General features: G+C 47.8%; 2 non-coding genes across 2 annotated transcripts; one reads left to right on the forward strand and one right to left on the reverse strand.

Moving 5' to 3' along the window:
• Window positions 1-10,871: 10,871 nt before the first annotated feature.
• Trnat-ugu (transfer RNA threonine (anticodon UGU)) lies at window positions 10,872-10,945 on the reverse strand. Its single transcript has one exon. It is a non-coding gene; the product is annotated as a tRNA-Thr (tRNA).
• Window positions 10,946-11,366: 421 nt separating this feature from the next.
• Trnat-ugu (transfer RNA threonine (anticodon UGU)) lies at window positions 11,367-11,440 on the forward strand. The gene has a single exon. It is a non-coding gene; the product is annotated as a tRNA-Thr (tRNA).
• The last annotated feature ends 2,956 nt before the right edge of the window (window positions 11,441-14,396 follow it).

A 14,396-nucleotide genomic window follows, 5' to 3' on the forward strand; every position in this document is an offset into this window, starting at 1 on the left:
TCTCTATAGAGGAAAGGAGGCGTTCTTTTCGTGAATCGCTACTGAGGAAATTTAGAGAACCAGCATTTGAGGCTGACTGCAGTACAATTTTACTGCCGCCAACTTATATTTCGCGGAAAGACCACAAAGATAAGATAAGGGAGATTAGGGCTCGTACAGAGGCGTATAGGCAGTCATTTTTCCCTCGTTGTGTTTGGGAGTGGAACAGGGAGAGAAGATGCTAGTTGTGGTACGAGGTACCCTCCGCCACGCACCGTATGGTGGACTGCGGAGATGTATGTAGATGTAGATATATGTAGCTGCAGGTGTAAATGATGAAACGGCACGGTCAACACCAGACAGATTAGATTTTCACGCGTGCTACTTCCACGCCAGCCAGAATCTCCGCTATTGAGCCGGGCCGTGCAGCGCGGCAGTATTTCGGCGAGAACCGCCGTGGAGACGGAAACACTTGGGAGGCGCTGGTGCCAGTAACAGCTGTTGCGGCCTCGCCGGGGGAGGCCGGTGAAGTGGCTGGGCCCGTGGGAGCCGGCGAGCGGCGCCTGTGCTCGCCGCGCGGAACCCGGAGCCTGCGAAAGCGTGACCGAAATTATGAGTCAGCCGCCTCAGCTGAGCGCCGAGCCGCGCCGGCAAAAACACGCGTAGGGCGCAGGCGCAGGCGCTGCTGCCGGCGGCCGCATCTCCCTCACCTCACCTCGCCTCGCCACACCGGGGCAGCGGCCGCGCAGCGCCGGTTTCACTGCTGCGAGGAACAGCGCGGCAGAGGCGAACGGCGCCTCCGTAGCGGAAACTGCTCTGTGTCCAGCTACGCTACCGGCCATTAAAATTGCTGCACCAAGAAAGATGACGTGCTGCAGACGCGAAATTTAACCGACAGGAAGAAGATGCTGTGATACGCAAATGATTAGCTTTCCAGAGCATTTGCACAAGGTTGGCGCCGGCGGCGACACCTACAACGTGCTGACATGAGGAAAGTTTCCAACCGATTTCTCATACACAAACAGCAGTTGACCGGCGTTGACTGGTGAAACGTTGTTGTGATGCCTCGTGTAAGGAGGAGAAATGCGTACCATTACGTTTCCGACTTTGATAAAAGTCGGATTGTAGCCTATCGCGATTGCGGTTTGTCGTATCGCGACATTGCTTCTCGCGTTGGTCGAGATCCAATGACTGTTAGCAGAATATGGGATCGGTGGGTTCAGGAGGGTAATGTTGTGGATTGGCAAGAGAGGCAACCCGTTAGACTAGAGGAAGCCGAAAGGCACGCGTTTTAGCTCACGCAGACTGGCGTGAGGTCTGGAACAGGACAAGGAAATTAGACTTCAGCAAAAAACGTACGTTGCTGCTGGAATACTTAACTTTAATCCATAAATGGTGAACATCGCTCTTGACGGCACATGTTTTACAGCATCAATAGTAACTGGTAATGGCGCCTTGCTAGGTCGTAGCAAATGACGTAGCTGAAGGCTATTCTAACTATCGTCTCGGCAAATGAGAGCGTAATTTGTCAGTGAACCATCGCTAGCAAAATTCGGTTGTACCACTGGGGCGAGTGCTAGGAAGTCTCTCTAGACCTACCGTGTGGCGGCGCTCGGTCTGCAATCACTGATAGTGGCGACACGCGGGTCCGGCGTATACTAACGGACCGCGGCCGATTTAAAGACTACCACCTAGCAAGTGTGGTGTCTGGCGGTGCCACCACAGGTAATACGGAACGCCGTGCTGGATCTTAACCGCCTCGTTTCACTAACAGTCGAGATGACAGGCATCTTATCCGCATGGCTGTAACGGATCGGGCAGCCACGTCCCAATCCCTGAGTTCAAAAATGGGTCTGAGCACTATGGGACTTAACATCTGTGGTCATCAGTCCCCTAGAACTTAGAACTACTTAAACCTAACTAACCTAAGGACATCACACACATCCATGCCCGAGTCAGGATTCGAACCTCCGACCGTAGCAGTCACGCGGGTCCGGACTGAGCGCCTAGAACCGCGACACCACCGCGGCCGGCTCAATCCCTGAGTCAACAGATTGGGACGTTTGCAACACAACAACCATGTGCACCAACAGTTCGATGACGTTTGCAGCAGCATGGACTATCAGCTCGGAGACCATGGCTGCGGTTACCCTTGACGCTGCATCACAGACAGGAGCGCCTGCGATGGTGTACTCAACGAGGAATCTGGGTGCACGAACGGCAAAACGTCATTTTTTCGGATGAATCCAGGTTCTGTTTACATCATCGTGATGTTCGCATCCGTGTTTGGCGACATCGCGGTGAACGCACATTGGAAGCGTGTATTCGTCATCGCCATACTGGCGTATCACCAGGCGTGATGGTATGGGGTGCCATTGGTTACACGTCTCGGTCACCTCTTGTTCGCATTGACAGCACTTTGACCAGTGGACGTTATATTTCAGATGTGTTACGACCCGTGGCTCTACCCTTCATTCGATCCCTGCGAAACCCTACATTTCAGCAGGATAATGCACGACCGCATGTTGCAGGTCCTGTACGGGCCTTTCTGGATACAGAAAATGTTCGACTGCTGCCCTGGCCAGCACATTCTCCAGATCTCTCACCAATTGAAAACGTCTGGTCAATGGTGGCCGAGCAACTGTCTCGTCACAATACACCAGTCACTACTCTTGATGAACTGTGGTATCGTGTTGAAGCTGCATGGGCAGCTGTACCTGTACACGCCATCCAAGCTCTGTTTCACTCAATGCCCAGGCGTATCAAGGCCGTTAGTACGGCCAGAGGTGGTTGTTCTGGATACTGATTTCTCAGGATCTTTGCACCCAAATTGCGTGAAAATGTAATCACATGTCAGTTATAGTATAATTTAGTTGTCCAATGAGTACCTGTTTATCATCTGCATTTCTTCTTGGTGTAGCAATTTTAATGGCTAGTAGTGTACTCGTAGGTAGGTGGAACGTTCCTGAAACTGACCCAAAATGTCAATTTTCTCTGTTTTTTATTTTATTTATTAGTAGAACTCATAGACAAAAAGTTCCCAAAGTTTCAATGCTGAAATCGCATTCGCAGTGCCTGAAAAAAAAAAAAGTATTTGATGTGTGACGTGATCTTCCGGCCACGCCCACTTTTTGAAGCAACATTTGAATACTAGCTCGGTGAACAACGATTGCGTGGGTTGTACTCACAGGGATAGGCTTCCAAATTGTATCGTGGATGCCGTCAAACTTACTCACAGGTTTCTAGCCGATCCTGAACTTCTAAAAATGTGTCTTCACTGCAAAACCCTGAATGCACGTAACTGTCTAAATTCTCTTATGTGGAAATGATGCCCTGAAACCACATTTTCATCTGCTACAATTGTCATAATTGCAACATATTATGCAGTCCTTGTATTTAATTAGCGAAGGTAGAGGATGGACTTTAACATAGGAAATTTCGCTCAAGACATCTAGAAAGAAGTAGTTTCACCGCCTCTCTGCATCTGAAAAGTCAAGTGAAGACCTGGTAAAGGAAGGAAGACGGAAAACAAGAAGCCTTGGAGGGAAAGAAGACGCTGAGTACAAAGCTGCGACCTTCTAAAGAGGTGACATAAGAAAAAAGCGTTCGGTTGAACTTTTAAATTGCGTTTCCTGAAAATTATATCTTTTGAACCTTATATTCCTCTTTCTCATCATCTATGAAGGCTAGAGTTATGAAACTGTATACACTTCCTTCTATGAACTCAATAAATACTATCTCAATAGTATATTTTGAAATTCTGAGTGTGCCGGTCGAGGTGGCCGAGCGGTTCTAGGCGTTACAGTCTGGAACCGCGCGACCGCTACGGTCACAGTTCGAGTCCTGCCTCGGGCATGGATGTGTGTGATGTCCTTAGGTTAGTTAGGTTTACGTAGTTCTAAGTTTAGGGGACTGATGACCTCAGATGTTAAGTCCCGTAGTGCTTAAAACCATCTGAACCACTTGAACCTTCATGGCGGCTTCAACTCTGCTGGGGACATTTCCTATGAGGAGTCGGTATATCTATGAAGGAATGGCAGTCTATTCATCCTGAAGAGCCGAAACCAGAGAAAATGGTAATGTTGGGCGCTAGTGTCTGGAGCGAAGTTCACTTTGTAACTCAACCCAAAGCTGTTCCTTTGGGTTAAGGGCAGGATTCTCGGTAGGCCAGTCCATTTCAGGAATTGTTGTTGTCTACAGACCGTTGGCTCACAGATACTGCTATGTGGCAGGGTGAATAGTTATGCTGCTGCAGCCATCATCTCCGAACTTTTCTTGTACTGTACGCTCTAGAAACGTAGGGCTGCCAATAAAAGATCGGTATATCGATATTTTTCAAAAGTATCCATACATATCGGCGGTATTATGTCGCTGTCATATCGATATCAAAATGGCAATATCGAGTGCCGATATTTTTATTTTATATATTTTTTTCGCAATTTTCGATGCGCCTTTATGACGGCTGGAACTTCGCTGGGGATATTTTCAGAGACGTGCTGAATATTTGTAGAGGAATGGCGGCCCATTCTTCCTCAAGAGGCGAAACCAGAGATGTTACTGCTGTTTTGTGCTAGGGTCTGGAACGAGGTCGACGTTCTAACTCAACAGAAAGGTGTTACATTGGGCTCAGATTGGGACTCTGGGCAGGCCAATCCATTTTAGGAATGTTGCTGCCTACAAACCTCACCGATGCTGCTTTGTAACGGATGCATTGTCATGCTGACAGAAATAGTCATCGCCTCTGAACTGTTCCTCTACTGTGCGCAGTGTGCAATGCTGTAAAATGTATTCGCATTCTTTCCCGTTTAGTTTGGTCTTAAGCGCAATAAAGAGACCACACCCTAACCACGAAAAACACCCCATATCGTAACACCAATTGCTTCACACTTCACTCTAGGCACAACACATGATGGGATGTGACGTTCTCCAGGCATTCGCCAAACTCTGACCCTTCCATCGATTTTACAACCACCTTTCGGACTGCTCGATGGTCCCTTCCGTCAGTACACGAGGTCTCCCTGGTCTTGGTTTAGCTGTCGTTGTTCCTTCGCGTTCGTTCCCACTTCACGACCACCTCACCGGCAGCTGTAGAAGGACTGAAATGTCCGTGATGGATTTGTTACCCGGGTTAGCAGTCCACGTTCAAAATCACTGAGCTCTCCTGACCGACCCATCCTCCTGATATTTTTTCTCTGCTGACAACACAGTACTCCTACATCCAGATCACAGGTATAGCTTTTATTTAGCCATAGCCCAGTGGTGCCTTGAATTCCCAATCTCGACTCCAAACGGAGTCTATTTTCTTTGTGTGTTGCAGTTTCCGCACAGTCGCCTTTTCATACCTCATGCTCATAAATTAAGGATAATGCTGATACATGGCGAAAGAACGCTCTGGTAGGCGGTTTGTGGTTTTAAATCACCTCGGGGTATGACCATGCGGTGCATTTGACCTACGGTCGGTGGCGCCGGCAGTTGTCCACATACGCAGCAGTGTGTTGGTGCATGTCAGAGTACGGTGCTACGGGTAAGTGTGCAGACGTTTCAGACGTACTAATGGTAACTGTGTGTTGAAAATGGCTCATTGATGTCCTTATGAGGGGTAGAATACTAGGGCAACTGGAGTCTGGTCAAACACAGCAGGTTGTAGCACGGGCCCTCCGTGTGCCACAAAGTGTGATCTCGAGATCATGACAATGATTCCAGCAGACAGGAAACGTGTCCAGGAGCTACAGTACGGGGCGTCCACAGTGTACAACACGACAAGAAGACCGATGTCTCACCATCAGTGCCCGCAGATGGCCACGGAGTACTGCAGGTAGCCTTGCTCGGGACCTTACCGCAGCCACTGGAACAGTTGTCTCCAAACACACAGTCTGCAGACGACTGAACAGACATAGTTTATTAGCCCGGAGACATGCAAGGTGCATTCCACTGACCCCTGGTCACAGGAGAGCCCGCAAGGCCTCGTGTCAAGAGCACAGTACATAGTCAATGGAACAGTGGTCCCAGGTTATGTTTACGGACGAGTCCAGGTATAGTCTGAACAGTGATTCTCGCCGGGTTTTCATCTGGCGTGAACAGGAAACAGATACCGACTTCTTAATGTCCTTGAAAGGGACCTATATGGAGGTCGTGGTTTGATGGTGTGGGGTGGGATTGTGATTGGTGCACGTAAACCCCTGCACGTCTTTGACATAGGAACTGTAACAGGTCAGGTTTATCAGGACGTCATCTTGCACCTTTTCAGGGGAGCAGTAGGTCCCACCTTCATCCTGATGGATGATAACGCACGGCCCACCGAGCTGCCATCGTGGAGGAGTACTTCGAAACAGAAGATATCAGGCGAATTGAGTGGCCTGCCTGTTCTCCAGACCTCCATCGGGCACATCTGGGATGCTCTCGGTCGACGTATCGCTGCACATCTTCAGACCCCTAGGACACTTCACGAGCTCCGACAGACACTGGTGCAAGAATGAGAGGCTATACCCCAACAGCTGCTCGGCCACTGATCCAGAGTATGCCAACCCGTTGCGCGGCCTGTGTACGTGTGCGTGATCATATCCCATATTGATGTCGGGGTACATGTGCAGGAAACAGTGGGGTTTTGTAGCACATGTGTTTTTAGGGACGTTTTCTCAACTTATCACCAATACCGTGGACTTACAGACCTGCGTCGTGTGTGTTCCCTATGTGCCTATTAGCGCCAGTTTTGTGTAGTGCCACGTTGTGTGTCACCACATTCTGCAGTTATACTTAATTTATGAGCGTGAGTGTAGTATGAAATCCTGTACGTATGCGGAAACGAACTGAGGAATCTTTCTAGTGAAGCTACAGGCCGCAAATAGGGAAATACGTCGACAGAAGGCCAGATCATTAGGGCCCAGCGCATAGAACGAGCATATCGTAAATAGCGAAGCTTGCCACCTGTTCGCATGCTGCTGTTGTGAGTGTCTGTGGAAAGCGCTTCGAGGACACACGGGTAGGAAACACGGGTACGCGTCAAGGTGTTCGATGTCCATACTTCATCACAGAGTATAAAGCAGTATAGGTAGCTTTATGTGGCACGTCAGACGGCGAAGTGATATGCTGTTGCTGCCATAAGCGTTTCGGAGCACACTGTTCAGCTTGCTTGAAATGGGGCTGCGCAACAGACGATCCCTCCATGCTCCCATGTGGAGCCGACGTCATCGCCAATTACGACTGAAATGGGTATGGGACCACCGAGATTCGACTCATTCACTTTTCTTGTTAAACCAGGTCGATTATCGCCGATGGATACGCCGTCATCCAGGCGATTGGTTGCTCAAAACACGCACCGGGTGAAGAACGCAGGCCCTTTGGGGCGGTACTGCACTGTGGGAGACATTCATCTGGGCGACAGTAGGAACTGTGATAGTAATCAAAAGCGCCAAGATAACTGTGCACTACGTTAACTTTATTGCGGACGGTGTTCATCCCTTGAGGATTGATGTCTAGCCCGACAACAATGGCATCTTCTAACACCACAATTGTCCGTGTTACACGACTAGAATCATGTTATGGTGGTTTCAGGGCATGATAGTGAACTAACGTTGATGGCTTGCCACCAGATTCACCTGATACAAACCGACGAATATATCTGCGCCGTTATCTGGAGCTAGCTCTCCGCTCACAAACCACTGACCCGTAATTTACGGCAATTGTTTGACATGTGCGTAGGCATCTGGTACCATACACCTCCAGAAACCTAGTAGGGACTAGTCAAATCTTTGCCTCTCAGATTCGCTACAGTATTTCGTTCGAAAATTGGACCAACACGACTTTAAATGGCCGAAGTATTTCGGTTCATCATTGTAAAATCGTCTTGAACGACAGGGAACATAATTTCACGAATAGACCTACGTACTTTTAACGTTCAGATCTCTCATTAGGATGACTTAATGCGGAGTACAAGAGCGCACAAACAGTTTTGAAGAGCTGTTGCCGTAAGACGGATTACATCGAAAAGTTAGTGTCCTAGTGATGTCGAGCAGATTGCTATGCTCACTCATATTACAAAATGGCATAATTAATAACCTATCACCTTATCTGGCCACTGTGTGCAAAGGATACAGCCAATGCAGCAAAGTACAACTTGGTGGTATACAAAGCTATGTTTATTTTTTAATGCGTCGCCTTACCAGGAAATTGAAGGACAATTTAAGGATTCTGAAACAAAGGACACTGCCAATGCAGGAAAGTACAGCTTGTTAGTATACAAAGTCATGTTTATTTTTTAATGCTAAAAGGAACGCGTTAAACTTCGGTTACACGATAAATCAGTCTAATCTAAAAGCCGTAAATTCAACTAAATACCTAGGTATTACAATTACGAACAATTTAAATTGGAAGGAACACATAGAAAATGTTGTGGGGAAGGCTAACCAAAGACTACGTTTTATTGGCAGGACACTTAGAAAATGTAACAGACCTACTAAGGAGACTGCCTACACTACGCGCTTGTTCGTCCTCTTTTAGAATACTATTGCGCGGTGTGGGATCCTTACCAGATAGGACTGACTGAGTACATCGAAAAAGTTCAAAGAAAGGCAGCACGTTTTGTATTATCGCGAAATATGGGAGAGAGTGTCACAGAAATGATACAGGATTTGGGATGGAGATCATTAAAAGAAAGGCGTTGCGACGGAATCTTCTCACGAAATACCAATCACCAACTTTCTCTTCCAAATGCGAAAATATTTTGTTGACACCGACTTACATAGGGAGGAACGATCACCAAGATAAAATCAGGGAAATTAGAGCTCGTACGAAAAGATATAGGTGTTCATTTTTCCCGCGCGCTATACGAGATTGGAATAATAGAGAATAGTGAAGGTGGTTCGATGAACCCTCTGCCACGCACTTAAATGTGATTTGCAGAGTATCCATGTAGATGTAGATGAAAGGTCATGATGTCTACCTTTAACAGAATTTTATTTATCCTTAAGTTTCACAAAGGTTAATCAGATGTAATCGCCGGGCGGGGTGGCCGAGCGGTTCTAGGCGCTATAGTCTGGAACCGCTACGGTCGCAGGAACCGCTACGGTCGCAGGTTCGAATCCTGGCTCGGGCATGGGTGTGTGTGATGTCCTTAGGTTAGTTAGGTTTAAGTAGTTCTAAGTTCTAGGGGACTGGTGACCTTAGAAGTTAAGTCCCATAGTGCTCAGAGCCATTTGTACTAGTTGTCACCAAGGAACAAAAACGAGGTATCACGTATCCATACCACTCTACCGGTGTATCACAGTAGTACAGCAAGTCTCTGTCTGATGCCGATAGCGGTCGCACGGGATCTGGCAGACCCAATGGTGCGTGCCCCCCTGAGCCACGCCTCCAGCGGCTCCGAACTACAAGCGCCCTTTGCTGTAGGACGGCCTACAGAAACGACTCACCCCACTCGTTCTCGGAGTCACTTCGGTATCGACACCATGGTTCGTGCTTTGTACAGACACCATGTTTCTTGCTGCGGTATTTGTAATGAGTCTTCTTCATTTGGAAAAATAGAAATAAAGTAAATCTTCTGTTTGTTGTGTTGACTTGTTCCCTAATCATCTGTGCTCCTGTTCAGCTTTCCTACGACAACAATTGCAAAACTATTCTGTAGCCTACCTATCCTTAGCAAAGTGTACCAAGTCACACTCAGCAAAGAATAAATTAGTAAAGAAATCATGTTAACAAAACTGATGACAGCACTGTGGCAGTTACCAAATGAAAGGAAGACTGCATGGAGAACAAAGCACCAAGATATCCTGATCTGTGCAGCTGGCGGATACACGATGAAGAAACTCTGATTGTGTACCCGAAGCATATGAGAAGTGAGTTGCTCAGATTACGGACCGTGCTACTGTGGCTTACAAAAACTAACACCTTCTCAAGATAAGCAAAATGTGCCAAAAGCGACAAAGAAATATCAGGTCGTGATTCCTCTGGTGGTCCGTCCCCGAATGGACAAAAAATTAATTCCTCCTACTCAACTTGCAGCCTTTCAAAAAGTCAACGTTAAGGTGACGACTCCAGGCTGTCCCCAACGTGGCGGACAAGAAATGTAACAAAATTTACTAGAAATGGGAGAAAGGACAATTAACTTCCCACTTTAAAAGACCCATTTTACCATCGCGATGTTGGCACTGGTCGGAAGCAGTGTTACTTTGATTGGTCATGTCGTAGCCGTCTGTGCTCGGTAGCACGACACAACCTCGTTGGATAAATCAAATATTTGGAGCAAAATGGAACCGACGTTCCCATTATAGCCGAGCAGCACCGCCTTCGAAATTAGTGCAGAAATGCAAATATGTCGTGCTCAGATTATGCCAAAGTGATGGCATGGCGGGTGCGGCGTTCACTGTCCAGCAGGCGGGCTCTAAAATGGTTCAGATAGCTCTAAGCACTATGGGACTTAACATCTGAGGTCATCAGTCCCCTAGACTTCGAACTACTTAAACCTAACTAACCTATGGACATGACACACATACATGTCAGAGGCAGGATTCGAACCTGCGACCCATTGCAGCAGCGTGGTTCTGGACTGAAGCAGCTAGAACCGCTCAGCCACAGCAGCCGGCAGCACGCCGGCAAGTGCGGGCCGTGTTCACACAAAAGCAGTGGATCGAAGGGCCTTGAACTCCTGAGGGAGGTATGCTTGACCTAATGAAGTCCACAGGTTGCCCTCTGCCGACAAAGGATGTCCCAGACCGCAAAATGGTTCAAATGGCTCTGAACACTGGCTGATGACCTCAGATGTTAACTTCTAAGGTCATCAGTCCCCTAGACTTAGAACTACTTGAACCTAACTAACCTAAGGACATCATGACTAACTGAAAACCTCAGCTGCTGACAGGTGTTGTTGATATACCTCGATGTGGACAGCTGAAAATGTGTGCCCCGACCGGGACTCGAACCCGGGATCTCCTGCTTACATGGCAGACGCTCTATCCATCTGAGCCACCGAGGACACAGATGAATAGCGCGACTGTAGGGACTTATCCCTTGCACGCTTCCCGTGAGACTCACATTCCCAACTGTCCACAGTTCTACATATGTATTGTACCTGTCAGCAGCCGAGGTTTTCATTTAGTCATCATTTATTCCAGGGAAAAGCTGCACGGTCATCAACAGTAGCTGTTCTTTCGAGAACAAGTTACTATCTTCGTATATATAGTTCAAAGGCTACCCAGCCATTGACCTTCGTCTGTGCGAATGCACACAGGTTGCCCAAACTCTTACGGGAATCGCCAAAGCGTGCGCGAGTAATGAGTGGTTGGGCAAATGTCTATAAGGTACGATACATATGTAGAACTGTGGACAGTTGGGAATGTGAGTCTCGCGGGAAGCGTGCAAGGGATAAGTCCCTGCAGTCGTGCTATTCATCTGTGTCCTCGGTGGCTCAGATGGATAGAGCGTCTGCCATGTAAGCAGGAGACCCCGGGTTCGAGTCCCGGTCGGGGCACACATTTTCAGCTGTCCACATCGAGGTATATCAACAACACCTGTCAGCAGCTGAGGTTTTCAGGGAAAAGCTGCACGGTCATCAACAGTAGCTGTTCTTTCGAGAACAAGTTACTATCTCCGTATATATAGCTAAGGACATCACATACATCCATGCCCGAGGCAGGATTCGAACCTGCGACCGTAGCGGTCACGCGGTTGCAGACTGTAGCGCTTAGAACCGCTCGGCCACCCCGCCCGGCTGATGCCCCAGACCGTAGCAGGGCCCACCTGAACTGCTAAGAGGGCGTGCGTATTCCTCTCGAAATATACGTTTCTAGTGCCAAAAAATGTGACTGCAAAATAGTGGTCGAAAAAATTTGACAGTAGTGTCACAATGTCTTCAGATGTCGGGTGAGGAGTTTTATTTTGGAACACTTGTGCAGATTCATAGGCGTCAAAACGTCTCACACACTTTGGTCTGCACGTGAACCTTCAGGTGCTGACAAGGTGTTCTCTTCATGAATCCAGAGCAAAGTACCGCCGTATAAGTAGCCACCAAATGGCTTCTGGAACAAGTGCTCCACAGAGAAAGCCTCGCGGTGATCGCCATTTTACTTTTACAATGTAGTAGCCCCGTTTACAGTCACAAGGCGCTCTAGTGCGGCAGCGCTCGCCCGCGGATAATAACTGCAGGAGCAGTCGTCACACCGTGCTTTCGGACCGTGGCGGGCAGTAATTCGCCGTTACCGCGTGCGCTCTTTGTACCCCGATGCCCGCGGGTGCGGCTTTCTCGCGCCGCGTTTCTTGCGAACAGAGCGTCGCACGTGCAGGCCGAGTGCTTAGCGGACTACGCCTGGCGCCCTCGAACAAAAGAGTAACGTTGATTAGTTCCGACCGTTCCCTGCCGGCAGTCGGGATTGGCGATTGCCGCACTCAACAGCGTTCAGTAACGCGCCACTGCTTTTGCGCGTTTCAGCACGAGCTCAGAGTCTTACCGTACCGACAGAGCTTTCATCTGACAGATGGCGTTCTAGCAGTTCCTGGGTCGTCATCTGCTGCGAGATTCTTTATCCCTGCGCACGTCCGTTGTATACACTAGCGGCCCAACCCGTTCCTCGGAAACTATCGAAGAGTTATGGCGTATACACCCAAGTGTTTGGCTCTGAGCACTATGGGACTTAACAGCTGAGGTCATCAGCCGCCTGGAACTTAGAACTATTTAAACCTACCTAATCTAAGGACATCACGCACATCCATGCCCGAGGCAGGATTCGAACCTGCGACCGTAGCGGTCGCGTGGTTCCAGACTGAAGCACCTAGAACCGTTCGGCCACACCGGCCGGCCCCCAAGTGTCGTCTTGCAGCACGAACATTTATGCAGGATATTTCTGAGATTGTTCAGCGACATTTTCTGACAATTTTGTTGTTGGGGACTCGTTGCCTCCGGTGGCTCGTTACAGAATAATTGCATTCCGTTCGAGTTCTTCCTCATTTATTTAATTAACGCCCTCAAAACGTTCCATGAGACGACAATCTACTTCTTGCAAAATTTTTCTCCAAGTGTTTTAAAATCGTTCACTCGTACCTTACATTCTGCCAACATTGTGCAATGACTGGAACAATAAGGCCACGCTGGAGGACTGTAGTAGAGATGGGCAAACTCGTTCATCCTTGGGAACTAGTTAACTGGTGATTGCTCTTTTTTGGGAACAGTTCATTTTTACTCGTGCACCGTTCATTTGTGCTTGGAATATGGTTCTTATCAAAATTTGAAAATTAGTAGCTTAGGTGACTGAAGGTGGAAGGCGCCAAGAGGGGCACTTGCCTCTCTCCTGGAGTATAGAGTTTTTATTCGTAACAGAATTTTCGTGATTCTGCAAAACCTCTTGTTTAGCCAACTGTAGCGTTATGTGGCTCATAGCAGTGAAATAATATACGGTGGTGCACGAATAACCGGCCCCCAGTACAGACTGCTCGCCAATTACGCACGATTTGTTGACCGCTACGAGCAGAATGGATAAACATATAATAATTAGGCAGTGAAGAAATAACAAATAAGCTAATGCAAACAACAACTCCGAAACAATAGATGACGATTGGTGGGGGACAATGAGCAGTTTAGTACTCAGGGCCAATTTTTCCTGCACCACCCTGTACCACTGAAATAATATGGTAGAAGTTATCGCATTCTCTTTACATAATGTGACCCAAGACACCCGATTATGGAGCGCGGACTTCATTCGGTTGTAAGTCGGTCTGCCTTCCATAACAATGAACATGCTCTTTTTCCTTGCATCAAAAAAAGACGGAAAATGGCCACTCTTGTGAGCCGTACCGACTTCCTTTGCATGTGTAATAACAAAAAAAATCTTCCTTTTCACAGGTATTTCCTGTGCTGTTTATCGAAATAGTGAAGTAAGCTGGTATGCTGTTTTGTTACCTGAAAAGATGTATGTATTACATACCACGTGATTTATGTAATTATAAAAAAACATTTTAATTACCAGTCGTAGACGCTGAATACAACACGAAAATAACCAGAAGTTCACAGTTCAAAAAAGATATGAAACAGATCTAGAATTGGCGTGCGGAGCGAACGAAACGAACAACAACTCGATAGATACTGAACTAACTGTTGTGGTTGGCAGGAGAGCCAACACCGTGTTACTAGAGGAAGCCGAAAGGCACGCGTTTTAGCTCACGCAGGCTGGCGTGAGGTCTGGAACAGGACAAGGAAATTAGAATTTAGAAAAAACGCACGTAGCTGGTGGAATACTTAACTTTAATCCATTAATGCTGAACCTCGCTCTTGACGGTACATGATTTACAGTATCAATGGTAATGGCGCCTTGCTAGGTCGTAGCAAATGACGTAGCTGAAGGCTATGCTAACTATCGTCTCGGCAAATGAGAGCGTATTTTGTCAATGAACCATCGCTAACAAAGTCGGTTGTACAACTGGGGCGAGTGCTAGGA

Source organism: Schistocerca cancellata, chromosome 1 (genome assembly GCF_023864275.1).
Source record: "Schistocerca cancellata isolate TAMUIC-IGC-003103 chromosome 1, iqSchCanc2.1, whole genome shotgun sequence".
NCBI classification, from domain to species: Eukaryota; Metazoa; Arthropoda; class Insecta; order Orthoptera; family Acrididae; genus Schistocerca; species Schistocerca cancellata.